This window comes from Pristiophorus japonicus, chromosome 5, assembly GCF_044704955.1.
Source record: "Pristiophorus japonicus isolate sPriJap1 chromosome 5, sPriJap1.hap1, whole genome shotgun sequence".
Classification (NCBI taxonomy): Eukaryota; Metazoa; Chordata; class Chondrichthyes; family Pristiophoridae; genus Pristiophorus; species Pristiophorus japonicus.
In genome coordinates, this window is record NC_091981.1 from 39457836 (window position 1) to 39470378 (window position 12543).

The window sequence follows — 12543 nt, forward strand, 5'->3', positions numbered from 1 at the left end:
ACATAGATTGAACCTGAGCCTTCATGATTTAGTGCCACACACCCAGCAACCATTGGGAGAGTCTTATTTTAATCTCACTTCAGAACCTTGAGCATAAAAGTTGAAGGTTGTAGTGAACTTCACTGCCACTGATAGTCCTATGACGCTCAACTTTTATCCACAAGGTCCTTTTCCACAGGGACATCACATGAGTCTGCCATTATGCTGTCCACTGCTGCATTAATCATGGAAATGAAGCCACATTGCGCCATCCACTCACAACATACACTTTAACACGGATCACCAGCAGTAACAAGAGGGAAAGGTCCATTTTTACCAAACACTTTGCATCCCTAAGGTATAGGACATCATTGACTGTACCCATGTAATCATCCAAGCATCCACCAACAATACTGTGATATACCTAAATTGAAAGAGATTTGATTCTGTTGTGTATCTGTAAAGCATGCACTCCCATGTTCCGCCACCAGGAGCTCATCCCTTGAAGTCCCAAGGGATCCCAGCATCCCTTGAGAGCACTGTATATAAGCCGGCCCCTAAGGCCTGTTCCTCACTCTGGAGTGTCTTATTAAAGACTGAGGTCACTGTTACTTTAATCTCCCTGTGTGCAGCCTCATCTGTGTTACAAACACAATAACTGGTGACGAGAATACGAATCCAACGCAAAGATGCAGCAAAGTGTGGGCATCCTGGAGAAGTTCTCGGAGGGTGAGGACTGGGAAGCCTATGCCGAACGTTTAGACCAGTGCTTTGTAGCCAACGAGCTGGACGGAGAAGGAAGCGCTGCAAAAAGGAGAGCAGTCCTCCTCATGGTCTGCGGGGCACCGACCTACAGCCTCATGAAGAATCTTCTGGCTCCGGTGAAACCCACAGATAAGTCGTATGACGAGTTGTGTATACTGGTTCGGGAGCATCTTAACCCGAGGGAGAGCGTGCTGATGGTGAGGTATCAGTTCTACACATCCCAGCGATCTGAAGATCAGGAAGTGGCGAGCTACGTCGCCGAGCTAAGGCGACTTGCAGGACAATGTGAGTTTGATGGCTACCTGGAGCAAATGCTCAGAGAAGTTTTTGTACTGGGCATTGACCACGAGACCATCCTACGAAAACTTTTAACTGTAGAGACAACGACTCTCAGTAAGGCCATTGCGATAGCACAGGTATTTATGTCCACCAGTGATAACACCAAACAAATCTCTCAGCACTGTTCATACATTAACTGGAACTGTGTTTGCGAGCAGAAATGTACCGGGCAGAACCCACGAGTCTGCAACTGCCAGCAGGCCTCAGATGACCCAGATGACTCAGAGTCCCCAACAAAGGATGAATGCAAGGCAATTCATACCTTGTTGGCGTTGTGGAGGCTTCCATTCAGCCTATTCATGCCACTTCAAAGGGTATGTTTGCAAGAGCTGTGGAACAATGGGGCACCTCCAACGAGCTTGCAAACAAGCTGCAAGCTCTGCAAAACCTGCTAACCACCACATGGCAGAGGAAGATCGGTCCATGGTGGATCAAAACAATTGCGAGCCTCAGAGAGAGGAGGCGGATGCTGAAGTACATGGGGTGCACACATTTTCGATGAAATATCCACCTATAATGCTAAACGTAAAATTGAATGGCTTACCCGTAGCCATGGAACTGGACACTGGTGCTAGCCAATCCATCATGAGTAAAAGGATGTTTGAGAGACTGTGGTGCAAAAAGGCATTCAGACCAGCCCTGAGCCCCATCCACACGAAACTGAGAACGTACACCAAAGAGTTTATCACTGTCCTGGGCAGCGCCATGGTCAAGGTAACCTATGAGGGCACAGTGCATGAACTGCCACTCTGGATTGTCCCGGGCGATGGCCTCACACTGCTTGGAAGGAGCTGACTGGGCAAAGTCCGCTGGAACTGGGATGACATCTGAGCGCTATCATATGTCGATGAGGCCTCATGTACCCAGGTTCTTAACAAATTTCCTTCCCTTTTTGAGCCAGGTATTGGAAACTTTTCCAGGGCAAAGGTACGGATCCACTTGGTCCCAGAGGCACGACCCATTCACCACAAGGCGCGAGTGGTACCTCACATGATGAGGCAGAGAGTGGAAATTGAGCTGGACAGGCTGCAACGCGAGGGCATCATCTCCCCAGTGGAATTCAGCGAGTGCGCCAGCCCGATTGTTCCAGTACTCAAAAGTGATGGCACGGTCAGGATTTGCGGCGATTATAAAGTAACTATTAATCGTTTCTCGCTGCAGGACCAATACCCTCTACCTAAGGCAGACGACCTATTTGCGACGCTTGCAGGAGGCAAGATGGTCACCAAGCTCGACCTGACTTCGGCCTACATGACGCAGGAGCTGGAGGAGTCTACGAAGGGCCTCACCTGCATCAACACGCACAATTGACTGTTCAGCTACAACAGATGCCCGTTTGGAATTCGGTTGGCTGCAGCGATCTTCCAGAGAAACATGGAGAGCCTACTCAAGCCGGTACACCACACGGTAGTCTTTCAGGTCGACATATTGGTCACGGGTTGGGACACCGCCGAGCACCTACAAAACCTGGAGGAGGTCCTCCAGCGACTGGATCACGTAGGGCTGTGGCTGAAGAGGTCGAAATGTGTCTTCAAGGCAACAGAAGTGGAGTTTTTGGGGAGAAAGATCGTGGCGGACGGCATTCGGCCCACAGATGTCAAGATAGAGGCTATCAGGAACGTGCCCAGGCCACAGAACGTCACGGAGCTGCGGTCGTTCCTGGGACTCCTCAACTATTTTGGTAACTTCCTACCGGGGTTAAGCACCCTTTTAGAGCCCCTACATGTGTTATTGCGTAAAGGTGAGAACTGGGTATGGGGAAAGAAACAAGTAATTGCTTTTGAGAAAGCTAGAAACATTTTATGCTCCAACAAGCTGCTTGTATTGTATAACCCGTGTAAAAGACTTGTGCTAGCATGTGATGCATCGTCATACGGAGTCGGGTGTGTATTACAACAAGCTAACATTGCGGGGAAGTTGCAACCTGTCGCCTATGCTTCCAGGAGCTTGTCTAAGGCCAAGAGGGCCTATTGCATGATTGAGAAAGGGGCATTAGCATGTGTGTTCGGGGTAAAGAAAATGCATCAGTACCTGTTTGGTGTCAAATTTGAGCTGGAAACCGATCACAAGCCCCTCACATCCCTGTTCACTGAAAACAAGGGGATAAATACTCACACCCTAGCCCACATACAAAGGTGGGCACTCGTGCTATCAGCGTATAACTATACCATCCGCCACAGGCCAGGCACCGAGAACTGTGCTGATGCTCTGTCAGTTACCATTGCCCACCACGGGGGTGGAAATGGCACAGCCTGCAAACTTGTTGATGGTGGCGCAGCCCGCAGATTTGTTTTTGGTCCGCAGCTGGTCAAGAGCTGAGCCCTTCGCTTGTCGGCCGCTGCATCCCCCAGCCATTCTTTCATAACGAAGCTTTGCTGAAGCCTCGCGACAAAATCGTCCCAGTCTTCCCCAACACAGTACTGTTCCTCTGTGCTACCAGTGGCCATTCTCGTGGGTCTTGAATTCCCGTTTCTCGTCGCCAATGTAAAGTCCTTACTCTACAGTATGAAAAGGCACATTCTGGGGACAAGGTCATGCTGTGACCTTAACTCTTTATTCACAGGACTCCAAAGACGATGACCCTGCATGGGACCTCCCTTTTTATACCTGTGTGATCAGGTAAGGAGTGTCTCCCACAAGTTCATCCCTTGTGGTCAAGGTGTACATCTAGGTTGAGTGTATACTGTAATACAGTGGTGTTACATTGTAGTTACATACATGACTGTCTCAGAATAAGGGGTCGGCCATTTAGGACTGAGGTGAGGCGAAACTTCACTCTTTGGAATTCTCTAACCCAGAGGGCTGTACAGGCTCAGTCTTTGAGTATATTTAACACAGAGATCGCTAGATTTTTGGATATTCAGGGACTCAAGGGATATGGGGATAGTGCAGGAAAGTGGAGTTGAGGTAGAAGATCAGCCATGATCTCATTGAATGGCGGAGCAGGCTCATGGGGCCGAATGACCTATTCCTGCTCTTAAATCTTATGTTCTTATGTACCCTGTCAAGCCCCCTCAGAATCTTATATGTTTCAACAAGATCACCTCCCAATTTCTAAACTCCAGTGTGTATAGGCCCAACCTACTCAACCTATCTTCATAAGTCAACCCCCTCATCTCCGGAGTCAACCTGGTGATCCTTCTCTGAACAGCCTCCAATGCAAGTATATCCTTCCTTAAATAAGGAAACCAAAACTACGCAGTACTCCAGGTGTGGTCTCACCAACAACCTGTACAGTCATAGCAAGACTTCCCTACACTTATACTCCACCCCCTTGCAATAAAGGCCAACATTCCATTTGCCTTCCTAATTACTTACTGGACCTGCATGCTAACTTTTTGTGTTTCATCTACGTGGACACCCAAATCCCTCTGTACCACAGCATTCTGTAGTCTCTCTTCATTTAAATAGTATTTTGCTTCTCCATTCTTCCTACTAAAGTAGATAATCTCACATTTTCCCACAATATACTCCATCTGCCAAGTTTTTGCCCATTCACTTAATCTATCTATATCCTTTTACAGACTCATTGTGTCCTCACACTTCCCTTCCTACCTATCTTTGTATCGTCAGCAAATTTGTCTACAGTACACTTGGTCCCTTCATCCAAGTCATTAATGTAGATTGTAAATAGTTGAGGCCCCAGCACTGATCCCTGTGGCATCCCACTAGTTACAGTTTACCAACCTGAAAATGACCCATTTATCCCGACTCTGTGTTTTCTGTTAGCCATTGCTGTCCTGCCAATGTGTGGAAAGAGGCTTGCAGGGTTTCAAAGCATTCCAGCAATCTGTCTCCCAACAAATGGCTAGGAATGCTAATGCACTGCCCTGGTGGAGTGGCAGTGGCTCCGTGCCACTCCTCCAGTGCCCTTGCTGCTGCCTGCCATTCAGCCAGCCCAGACTGCTGCCACTCATACCGAGGAACACGTTTTATTCATGTGGGTGGGTAAAAACTTGGCAGATGGAGTATATTGTGCATTATCATACATACAGCTCTAACCTCAGTTTATCTGTATGCAGTCTTAACTCATTTTACACTGTCCTTTTTCTAATCTGTTTTTCTTTTTTTTTTAATCTTTCCAAACCTCGTTGTCCCTTTTTTTTTGCTTTCTGCTTCCTCATCCATTTTTCCCCTTCCACCTGCCATACAAGTTTAAATCCTCTCCTTTTAGTACTTATAATTTCTACTCATCTCAATGAAAGAACAGAATAATACTGTGCCCTGAGGCATACAGGTATGACTGACACATACTGCACTTGTAAACTAACATTCATATCCATCCAAGTTCTCAGTTACCCTGTAATCTCCGTTGCAATAGCTCAACAAAATAATTCAACTTTTGCAAACCTGATTCAAAACTGCACAAAACCTTTTCATCACAAACATAGAAAGATTAAACTACTACAAACCTTCAGGCCTCAAAATCCTACTTCTCCTTTTAGGCCCTTGGGTCCAGGGGAACCAGGTGTCCCCTGCAACAAGAAAAGGCATGAAAAAAACTGTTTGTAAAGGGTGTGTTTGATGCAATGATAATGCACTCGAGACACAGCCAGTAGTGAAATAGGTGGGGGCTTCAGCACCAGGTCTTATCCAGTTGTGAAACCCAGGTAAAATTTCTAGTTTTATTTTGCAATCTTCAAAGGATATTATAGACTGAAATTATTTCCTCCATGTTATTTTTCTCCATTAACATTAACTTTCAATGAAGGAAACACTGGATCCAATTTAATATTGTACTGTGCACCAAGATTATGCTGGTGATATATGTACAACTGTAAACTGCTGCAAACAAATTTAGTTTAATATATAGTGATTTATTGTTGAGTACTTGGTGCAAATAGTACAATAATGTGGCTTTAGTGTAAACGCCAGAAAAGCTGCCATTGTTTGTGCTGCAGTTGAAAGTTGTGGCAGAGTATAGAGCTGTTCCCAAGCTGCAATCATTAAAAATAAGCTACACAAATAGCTCTAAGGGGCCAAGTTTCGGCCTGAGTTGCTCCTGTTTTTTTGGAGCAACTGGTTTAAAATGGAGTATCTTAGAAATTTGAATTCTCGGCATTTAGTTTGCTCCAGTTCTAGTCAGTTAGAACAGTTTCACTTTGGAACAGAATTTTTTTTTCAAAAGGGGGCGTGTCAGGCCACTTACGCCTGTTTTCAAAGTTTAGGCAGTGAAAACTTACTCCAAACTAACTTAGAATGAAGTAAGTGAAGATTTTTGTACGTTCGAAAAAACCTTGTCTACACTTTAGAAAATCAGGCGTAGGTTACAAATTAGGCGTAGGGAAAGGGGGGGGGGCTAGGGTTTAAAGGGAAGTTTACAAACATTAAACACTTCAGTTTTACAAATAAAGAGCCATCATCAATAATAAATGATAAATACATCAATAAATCAACGAATTTAAAAAAAAAAAATCAATAAAACATTTTCTACTTACCGACTGCAGCACCGGGAGTCCTCCAACAGTGTGCTGGGATGGCCCCCCCAGTGTGTCTCTGTCAGTGTCTCTATCTCTCTGTCTGTGTGTGTGTCTCTCACTGTCTGTCAGTGTCTGTATTTCTGACAGTGAGAGGGGGAGAAGGAGAAGGGGGGTGGGGGGAGAGGGAGAGAGGAGGGGGGGGGAGGGAGAAGAGGGGTAGGGGGGAGGAGGAGGGTGGGGGGGAGGCGGAGGGGGATGGGGGGGAGGTGAAGGGGGGTGGGGGTGGGGAGGTGGGGTGGGTGGGGGGGAGGAGAAGGAGGGGGATGGGGGATGAGGAGGAGGGGTGGGGTGGGTGTGGGGGAGGAGAAGGAGGAGGGGGTGGGGGGGATGAGGAGGAGGAGGGGGGTGGGGTGGGGGGGATGAGGAGGAGGAGGAGGGGGGTGGGGGGGGATGAGGAGGAGGAGGAGGAGGGGGCGGGGGGGGATGAGGAGGAGGAGGAGGGGGTGGGGGGGATGAGGAGGAGGAGGAGGGGGGAGGAGGAGGAGGAGGGGGGAGGAGGAGGAGGAGGAGGGGGTGGAGGGGGATGGGAGGAGGAGGAGGGGGATAGGGGGATGGGGGGAGGAGGAATGGGAGGGGGAGAGGGGGGAGAGGAGGGGGAGGGGGGAGAGGAGGGGGAGAGGATGGAGGGAGGGAGGGAGGGAAGGAGGCTGAATGGCCGGGCCCAAGACTTCGGGCTGGATTTACAGGTAGGTGGCATCAGGTCTTGGGGGGGGGGGAGAAGAGTGTCGCGGAGGTCCGGGGGGGGGGGGGGGAGGGGAACAGAGTCAGTCGCGGAGGTCCGGGGGGGGGGGGGAGGAGAGAGAGAGTCGTGGGGGGAAGGGGGATGGGCGCAGAGGTCGGGTCGCCGGGGGGTGGGGGGGCGGGGGGAAGCAGAGGTCGGGTCGGGTCCGGTCGGGTGGGAGGAGCCTTTTGCACGCAGCTCCAGTGAGGCCATTTGGCCAGGGCTAGGGGCTGCGTGCTTCGGGCCCCTCCCACAGTTTTGGGTGCCTGGAGCTACTGCACATGCGCGCCCACTGCAGCGCGTATGTGCAGAGGTCCCGGCACTGTTTTCAGCGCAGGGATCTGGCTCCGCCCCCTACAGCTCGTGCTGCGCTGTGCCCAGCTCCAGAGGGCCTGCAGGGAGCCGGAGAATAGGTGAGTTTTTTTTAGGCGCACTTTGTGGCTCGAAAAATGGGCGTCCAGGTCCGGGCTGCGCCGTTTTAGACGCGGCCCGAAACTTGGGCCCTAAGAGTCCAATATTTTTCCAAATGAGTTTCTGTCACACTGACTCTTGCCAACTCTATGGCCTTGTTGAAGACACAGTAAAAATGATTTATTCTTGAATTGTTAAGTGCGAGCAGAACAACAAATTACATTTCAGACATTTATTTCCTCCTGCAGTATGTATGAAAATGCTGGTTTATAGAAAACAAAAGCATAGTAAACCGGCTGATTGTATTATATTTCACAAATTTCTAGAGTTACTTTGCTATTTTTCTGTGACAAGTGTTACTTAAATATTATTTCAATCAGTCTGACAAACAGAAGATGACTCGTAGCTGCCAACTGTCTGTTTTTTCTGCACATAAACAACTTTTCTGGCCCCCATTTTTTATTCTTCCATAAATAGAATAATTGAGATCCTTAGGGGTATTGTAGGCACGTGCAATGTGCTCTACTATCTGTCCTCATTACCTTATAAGCAAATCATTAAGACATTTATAAAGCTGCAGTATGCAAATTAAACCGGTTAAACAGTGAACTTCCAAAGGACCAATACTAGTTATTAAATACTGATTGTTATTGGCAACCACCTGTGGCCTGGAATTCCTGGATCACCTTCATGAGCACTCTCACCCACCAGTCCTTTAGCCCCTTACACATAAAGAGAAAGGCATTATTTAGTCTGAATGCACTGGAACTTCATTTATCTATCTTAATAGTGGCGAGCCCCTGGAAGATAATGGAAATTAGTGCATAATCAATAACCCCACATTACATTGACAATTCAAAGCAGCAATCAGCAATGTGCTGCCTGTCCCCACCCACCTGCTTTAGTCCTCTCCATCAACACTCCTCTACATGATACTGCTGGCAAAATCAGCAATAATCATTATTATTAATATTCCAATTTTGTGTTTGAGCACTAAAGTGCGCCCTGCCTTTGTTTCAGCAAATCCAGTTCCCCGAGTCTAATCAAAGCTAGCTCTAATCTGTCATAGCTCCGACAATGATTGTTGTCAGTCTTTGCTTTCTTCTGGTTCCAGTCTCCCCTTTCAGCTTCATCAGGTATCAATTCATACTCATGGACATTGCTAAAGTAACAAAAACCTGCCTCAATATTATAGAAGCTGAATTTGCGCAAATTGAAATAAGAATTCTAATTTCTTCCAATGATTAGAGTTATTTTCGACTAGCTCCACTGATCTTTTCCTGACTAGCAGTCACTGTCAGTGACATGTAAGATGTGAATGGCTTTCTTTCCACAGTGGCTGACACTAACAAATGCCTCATGTGGCAGATAACTGCCTCATCTTAATCCTATACTGTCTAGCACATGGGATTACTACCCTCGAGTTACAGCTCTTTAATCTATCATCTAATTCCTGAAACTCTTCTAAAGGACCACAGTTTCACTTTTTCATTTGTCACGGATACCAACATGGACTATGACTTCTGACTCATCTCCTTCCCTCTCCAAAGTCTTTGTATCCACTCCAAGATATCCCTTATCCTGGCACCTGGGAGGCAATATATGATTCAGCACCTATGGCTCCAAGTGCAATGTTGGGTATATATGACAGTAATAAACCTCTAGAACCATAGAATGATACAGCACAGAAGGAGGCTATTCGGCCCATCGTGCCTGTGCCGGCTTATTGATAGAGCTATCCAATTGGTCTCACTCACCTGCTCTTTCCCCATAGCCATGTCAATTTTTTCCCTTCAAGTATTTAACCAATCCCTTTTGAAAATTATTATCGACTCTGCTTCCACTATCCTTTCAGGCAGTGTATTAAAGATCACAATAAATTGCTGCATTAAAAAATGTTTCATGTGGTCTTTGGTTCTTTTGCTAATCACCTTAAATCTGTGTCCTTTGGTTACCAACCCTTCTGCCACTGGAAAAAGTTTCTCCTTATTTATGTTATCAAAACTATTCGTGATTTTGAACAACTCTGTCAAATGTCATTTTAACCTTCTCTGCTCTAAGGAGAACAACGCCAGCTTCTCCAGTATCTCCACATAACTGAAGTCCCTCATCCCTGATAACATTCTTGTAAATCTTTTCTGCAGCCTCTCTAAGGTCTTGACATCCTTCCTAAAGTGTGCTGCCCAGGATTGTATATAATATTCCAGCTGAGGCCTAACCAGTGTTTTATAAAGGAATAGCATAACTTCCTTGATCTTGTACTCTATACCTCTATTAATAAAGCCAAGGATCCCAATTGCATTTTTAAAAATCCTTCTCAATTTGTCCTTCCACTTTCAAAGATTTGTTTACATACACACCCAGGTCTCTCTGTTCTTGCAACCCTTTAAAATTGCAATGTTTAGTTTATATTGCCTCTTCTCATTCTTCCTACCAAAATGGCCTTTTAGAGACAATAAATGACAAAATTAATTTTCACTTGGAAAGGTATGTGCTAATGAATTAAAGTTAGCATGGATTTGTTAAAGGCAAATGATGTTTAACTAACTTAATTAAGTTACTCAAATGAATTAACGCAGAGGGTTGATGAGGTTTTAATTTTGCTAACAATTCTATTATATAGTAAAAGGGAATATTATTTGAATGGGGAGAAATTACAACATGCTGCGGTGCAGAGGGACCTGGGGACCCTTGTGCATGAACTCTTTTTGGGAGAAAATTAAAACATTAAATCATAAAATGGTGTCCCCCCGATCTGGGGGGCGCACCAAACATTTCCAAGGCCCTATTTTTGGTGTTTTTTTTAAAGTTTTTTTTTAAAGTTTTTTTTGGGCACTAAAATCTTATTTTTTTCTCCAAGTGCCCCCTATAAAAGGGGAGGGGGACACTAAAAACACCGGCAATTAAGACAAATTAAACTTTAAAACATAAAATCAAATTAAAATTTGGTTGCCGGGGGTGACGATGCACTCCAGTCCCTCCGGTGCCCACCTCTCGCGGAAGGCCGCGAGCGTACCGGTGGACACCGCGTGCTCCATCTCCAAGGACACCCTGGACCGGATGTAGGCGCGGAAGAGAGGCAGGCAGTCTGGCTGAACGACCCCCTCGACCGCCCGCTGCCTGGACCGGCTGATGGCACCCTTGGCCGTGCCCAGGAGCAGTCCTACGAGGAGGCCCTCGGACCTACCCGCTCCCCTCCGCACAGGGTGTCCGAAGATCAGGAGTGTGGGACTGAAGTGCAGCCAGAATTTCAGGAGCAGCCCCTTTAAATAACAAATCAGGGGCTGCAACTTCGTGCACTCAATAAAAACATGGAACACAGACTCTTCCAGACCGCAGAAATTGCAGGCGGCCTGGGAGCCCGTGAACCGGCTTAAAAATTTATTGCACGGCACTGCTCCGTGCACCACCCTCCAGGCCAAGTCCCCGATAAATAGTGGGAGGACCCCCCCGTAGAGTGCCCTCCATCGGGGACCCCCGCCTCCTCCGGACGGCAAGATGGTACGCCATGGCGTGTCCGGACGGCAGGTGAGGATGGCAAAGTTGAGAGTGTGCAGGAGCAGCCAGTATAGGAAACCCCTCCGCACGGAACTGAAAGGGACGGAGGGGATTTCCCCGAGGCGGCTCAAGTTGTGAGGCGCCGGCCCCCAAGGGAGGTTCCGGGGTTTGGCGCCGATGAGGAATTCCGTCCGGACAGGGGTCAGTTCGGACGGGATCTCCCCACGTGCTTGAGCCTCCTCGATGCACCTAACGGAGTCGGGGCCCAGAGCTCTTTTTAGCGACTCGATGGCATCGGCCGCGCGGCGGACGTTGGCAGAATTTAGGCGCCGCGCCAGCATGTCTGGCGCCATCCAGCCCACTCCTCCGCCATCGAGCAGGTCCCTGACCCTGGTCACCTCACCAGCCACAGCCCTCTCGTCCGACCGCCACATAAAACCTCGGTCGTGGAGGTACGGATTCCCGAGCAGCGGCTCCTGCAGGACGGCCGCCACTCCAGCCGGTGGAGAGCTGCGCTTGGTGGAGACTTTGTTCCAGACCCTGATGAGTTCCTTGTAAAAGACAGGCAGCTCCCGGAGGGCGGTCCTGACGCCCCCCACACTCACAAACAGGAGCTGCGTGTCGTAGTTGAGGCCGTGCTGCTGGCGGAAAAAATACATCGCCAGAGCACGCCACCTAGGAGGGGGCTCAATGTAAAGGTATCTCTGCAGGGTCTGAAGACGGAAAGTCGCGAGCTGGGCGCTGACGCACACCAACGACTGACCGCACTCCCTAAGCGGGAGACTCAAGACCGCGGCAGAGACCCAGTGCTTCCTGTTGTTCCAGAAGAAGTCCACCAGCTTCTTCTGTATCTTGGCGACAAACGCAGGGGGAGGGGTCAAAGTGACCAGCCGGTACCACAACATGGCGGCCACCAGCTGGTTTATGACTAGCGCTCGACCCCTGTAGGACAGCACTCGGAGCAGTCCTGTCCAGCGCCCTAGGCGAGCGGCGACCTTGGCCTCCAGCTCCTGCCAGTTCGCCGGCCAGGCTTCCTCGTCGGGGCTAAGGTAGACTCCCAGATAGAGGAGATGGGTCATGCTCCAGGCAAAAGGCCTGAGCTCCTCCGGCAGGGAGTCCACCTGCCACTGACCCACCAGGAGTCCGGAACATTTCTCCCAGTTGATTCTGGCGGAGGATGCGGCCGAGTAAATCTCCTGGCACTCACGCATCCTCCGCAGGTCAGCGAGGAGCACGTCATCGGCGTAAGCCGAGAGGACGACCTCCACACCCGGCCCTTGCAGAGCCAGTCCCGTCAACCTCATCCGCAGGAGGTGCAGGAAAGGCTCCACGCAGACGGCATATAACTGG